The sequence below is a fragment of the Clarias gariepinus genome, chromosome 5, assembly GCF_024256425.1.
Source record: "Clarias gariepinus isolate MV-2021 ecotype Netherlands chromosome 5, CGAR_prim_01v2, whole genome shotgun sequence".
Classification (NCBI taxonomy): Eukaryota; Metazoa; Chordata; class Actinopteri; order Siluriformes; family Clariidae; genus Clarias; species Clarias gariepinus.
Genome location: NC_071104.1, coordinates 4,225,001 through 4,230,000, shown reverse-complemented (window position 1 = coordinate 4,230,000; position 5,000 = coordinate 4,225,001). Strand labels below are relative to the sequence as shown.

The window sequence follows — 5,000 nt, the reverse complement described above, 5'->3', positions numbered from 1 at the left end:
TTCGCATTAAAACTCCATTTTCCAAGAAGTAAGCAATTGGGTGCTTCTCCAGCTCTCCTTTCTTCACCGCAGTCTCAAAACAATGGGTTAGCAAAGGGTCGGCCTTCTGAGCTATCGCCAACTTGGCACGAGTTATGCGAAGTTTGGCATCTGGTTTCGAAGTAGCCTTTGGAACATCAGTAAATTTCACACTGGGGTTAAGCTGAGGCAGGCTTTCCTCAATGGTTTCCTCCTGGCATAAGAAAGAGTCAGACAAATCTACTACATCACTCAATTTCTTTTGCTGAGCACGCGTTAACACACAAGCAGGAAATACTGAAGGAATTCCTGGGAGAGGTGGAGTACCCACTCCCTCAGAAACTTGAGTCACGTGGTCTCCTTGTCCAGAAGGCCAACCTTTGTCGATAATGCTGATCTTTTTGAAGGAATTCACATACCATGGGCATATAAGACATTCATTCATCCTAGATAAAACTTTAGAAGCAGGGCTGTTCAGAAGAGTGATCCTGGTAACAACTTTCACTGCATGTGAAGGTCAGAATCCCTTTTTTTTTAGGGAAGAAAATGTTGAAAACATGGCAGTTAAACAGAAATCTTAATGGTTCGATTGATCTCAGCATAAATACTGGACAGGTTATCAGTCAGTGTAAAAGTTTAAAATTCTCATGACCAACCTCACCACTTGAAAGGGTTCACAAGTGCTTGGTTTCTTCAAATGTGTCAAACAATGGACGAGCATTGGGAAAGGATGGGTAAAGCTGCTTTTTGTGAGGGATGGCACACCTTCCAGAGCATGGATAGCTCAGTCGGTAGAGCATCAGACTTTTAATCTAAGGGTCCAGGGTTCAAGTCCCTGTTCAGGTGTTACCTTGGTGATTAGGAAAAAAAGAGTGTTTGGCCCAAGTTGTTAAAAGCAATTAAGAGGGTTAGCTTGGATTAAGAAATTCTCAAAGGCTGAAAATTGGAAATTGCAGACTACTTCAAATTCAAATTTTATTTGTCACATACACAGTCATACACAGTACGAAATGTAGTGAAATGCTTACACGACTGCCAGTGACCTTAAAAAGAGAATTAAAACTTATAAGTAATAAATATCAATATAAGAAATATGATAAAAAATTTAAATAAAAATTTAACTAGAAAAAATACAACCTGAAAATAGAAATATATTGTATACATAGAACTATAATTTTGTGCAAGTATGCATAGAAAAAGTGACTTTGTGCAATGGGTATTAAAGTGACTTTGTGTAATGGTCCAGAATGTAAACGTGAACATGTAGTGTAGATGTGATGTGCGTGGAGTTGTCCATAGTGTCCATGGATGTATAGAGATTGATTGATTGATTTTGAGAACTGTGAAAATATTGTGTTAGTTTTGCCTAGTGGTGTGGTTGAGAGACCTTATCGCCTGCGGGAAGAAGCTCCTCCTCAGTCTCTCTGTGTTGGCCCTCAGGGAGCGGAATCGCTTCCCAGACCGCAACAGAGTAAACAGTCCATTGTTGGGATGGCTGAGGTCCTTCACGACCTTCCTGGCCTTGGTCCAGCACCGCTTGGTGTAGATTGAGTGCAGGTCAAGGAGCTCGATGCGGATGATGCGCTCAGCTGATCGCACCACCCTCTGTAGAGCTCGTCTGTCCTGCATGGTGCTGTTCCCGAACCAGGTTGTGATGTTTCCCGTCAGGATGCCCTCTATGGTGCAGGAGTAGAAATTCCTGAGCACCTTGGAGGGCAGTCTAAAGTCTCTCAAGCGTCTGAGGTGGTACAGACGCTGCCGGGCCTTTTTTACCACGGTGTTGATGTGACAGGACCATGTCAGGTCCTGCGTGATGTGAACACCGAGGTATCTGAAGCTGTCCACTCTCTCCACTGGGCTCTTGTTGATGATGGGGGTCTGGTAGTTCCTCTCCTGTTTTGTACTGAAGTCCACTATCAGCTCCTTTGTCTTGCTGACGTTCAGGAGGAGATTGTTTCTCTGGCACCAGTTCTCCAGATTTCCAACCTCCTCCAGGTAGGCCGTCTCATTGTTGTTGGTGATCAGGCCCACCACGACAGTGTCGTCAGCAAACTTGATGACGGTGGTGGAGTTGGTAGTGGCCACGCAGTCAGAGGTGTACAGAGAGTACAGCAGGGAGCTCAGAACACAACCCTGGGGGGCTCCAGTACTGAGAGTGATGGAGGCTGAGACATGGCCGCCCATCCTTACTGCCTGTGGTCTGCCAGTCAGAAAATTGGAGATCCACTGACACATGGATGAGCTGAGTCCCAGGTGCTCCAGCTTGGTGGTGAGTGTGGAGGGAATTATGGTATTAAATGCAGAGCTGTAGTCGATGAAGAGCATTTTCACATAATTCCCCCTCCGAGTGTCCAGGTGAGTGAGAGATGTGTGGAGGAGATGTGAGATTGCATCGTCTGTGGAACGGTTTGGACGGTATGCAAACTGTAGTGGGTCCAGTGTGTCTGGTAGTGAAGAAATGATGAAGTCTCTGACCAGGCGTTCAAAGCACTTCATCACTACTGAGGTGAGGGCTACAGGGCGATAGTCATTGAGGGAAGCAGGATGAGGTTTCTTTGGGACTGGAACAATATGGGCTCTTTGAAGCATGTGGGGATCACCGACTGAGATAAAGAGATGTTGAATATCTCAGTGAACACAGGTGCTAGCTGGTCTGCGCAGGCTCTGAGAATGCGGCCTGAGATGCCATCTGGTCCTGCTGCTTTCCTGGTGTTCACTCTCTTGAAGGCTCTCCTCACTTCGTGCTCGGTGATGATGAACGCGCTTCCGGTGCTGGCAGTGATTTCCTGTCTGCAGCCATTAGCGCCGCTAGCATGCCTGCGCAGACCAGCTAGCGTCTGTGTTCACTGAAATATTCAACATTTTAACTCTTTATTTCAGTCGGTGATCCCCACATGCTTCAAAGAGTCCATCATTGTTCCTGTCCCCTGATTATCGCTCTGTAGCCCTCACCTCAGTAGTGATGAAGTGCTTTGAGCGCCTGGTCTGAGACTTCATAATTTTTTCACTACCGGACACACTCGACATATCAAAGTTTGCAAACCGAAAGACTTTTGTATTTCTTTATATTCATATTTATTTCTTACGTATACGTTTTTTTTAGTAATTAGGTCAGTGAGTTGTTACCTGAGCGCTGTCATCTTTTATCAAGTGGTTGACACAAACATGCATGGTCATCCTAGAGATTGGATGAAATTTAAATTTCTACCACAAACGTTGTTTCGTTTCACTGTGTACTAACTGTATATGGTTGAAGTGACAATAAAGCCTACTTGAACTTGAACTTGAACAATGGACGAGCATTGGGAAAGGATGGGTAAAACTGTTTTTTGTGAGGGATGGCACATCGTCCAGAGCCTGGATAGCTCAGTCGGTAGAGCATCAGACTTTTAATCTGAGGGTCCAGGGTTCAAGTCCCTGTTCAGGCGTTACCTTGGTGATTAGGAAAAACAGAGTGTTTGGCACAAGTTGTTCAAAGCAATTAAGAGGGTTAGCTTTGATTAAGAAATTCTCAAAGGCTGAAAATTGGAAATTGCAGACTACTTGCCAAGGATTTCCTGGTGGAGACTTACTCTTAGGAGATTGTCTTATGCTCAGGAAGGTCACCAAGGGATGGAAGTCCCACAAGTACAAGATGGCGCCAGTGAGGTCGGCTGCTGTCACGATGTCCAGTCACGCCAAACTTTCATCAGCATATCACCTGTCCCACCAGGGGCGAAAGGACACTCAACCACTGCTACGCTACAGTCAAGGATGGCTACAGGGCACAATCTCGTCCACCGTTTGGTAAATCTGACCATGCCGCTGGCCAAAATACAAACAAAGGCTGAAACAGGAAGTGTGGGTTCAGAGGAAGGTCGCGCGCTGGACGGACCAATCAGTGGCCGCGTTACAGGATGCACTTGATGACGCAGACTGGGACATATTCAGAAACAGCTCTGATGACGTCAGTGTGTTTATGCAAACGGTTGTGGGATTCATCGGGAAACTAGCGGATGATACCGTGGAGAAAAAGACTATTAGGACGTTTCCCAACCAGAAGCCGTGGGTGGATAAAACCATCAGCGACGCTCTGAGATCTCACACCGCTGCCTACAACGCAGGACTTGCGTCGGGGGACATGGACCCGTACAAAGCTGTGTCACATATTGTGCGAAAACGGTGAAATAGGCGAAGCAGCGCTACATACGGAAACTAAAGTCACAACTTCAACAGAGTGACTTTAGGAGCCTGTGGCAGGGACTAAGGACAATAACGGACTATAAAACAGCAACAACCGGTATGGCAAACGCGGACGCGACTCTGGCTGACCAGCAGAACACATTCTATGCTCGCTTCGAGGCTGCAGCTAAAGACGCTAGCGATGCTAATGTTAGCGGCGCGACGGGCTGCAGACAGGAAGACACTGCCAGCACCGGAAGCGCGCTCATCATCACCAAGCACAACGTGAGGAGAGCCTTCAAGAGAGTGAACACCAGGAAAGCAGCAGGACCAGACGGCATCTCAGCTCATATTCTCAGAGCCTGCGCAGACCAGCTAGCATCTGTGTTCACTGAAATATTCAACATCTCTTTATCTCAGTCAATAGCCCTCACCTCAGTAGTGATGAAGTGCTTTGAGCGTCTGGTCTGAGACTTCATAATTTCTTCACTACCGGACACACTCGACATACTAAAGTTTGCAAACCGAAAGACTTTTGTATTTCTTTTTATTCATATTTATTTCTTACGTATAATTTTTTTTTAGTAATTAGGTCAGTGAGTTGTTACCTGAGCACTGTCATCTTTTATCAAGAGGTTGACACAAACATGCATGGTCATCCTAGAGATTGGATGAAATTTAAATTTCTACCACGAACCTGTTTAAAAACGCCAGCAACACACGCCGCCACACACAGAGGGAGCAGCTCATGACCTCGACGTGATTTGAACACGCAACCTTCTGATCTGGAGTCAGACGCGCTACCGTTGCGCCACGAGGTC

General features: G+C 46.1%; 2 non-coding genes across 2 annotated transcripts; one reads left to right on the top strand and one right to left on the bottom strand.

Annotated features, from left to right (window-relative positions):
• Window positions 1-3,373: 3,373 nt before the first annotated feature.
• trnak-uuu (transfer RNA lysine (anticodon UUU)) lies at window positions 3,374-3,446 on the top strand. The gene has a single exon. It is a non-coding gene; the product is annotated as a tRNA-Lys (tRNA).
• Window positions 3,447-4,928: 1,482 nt separating this feature from the next.
• Window positions 4,929-5,000, bottom strand: trnaw-cca (transfer RNA tryptophan (anticodon CCA)). The gene has a single exon. It is a non-coding gene; the product is annotated as a tRNA-Trp (tRNA).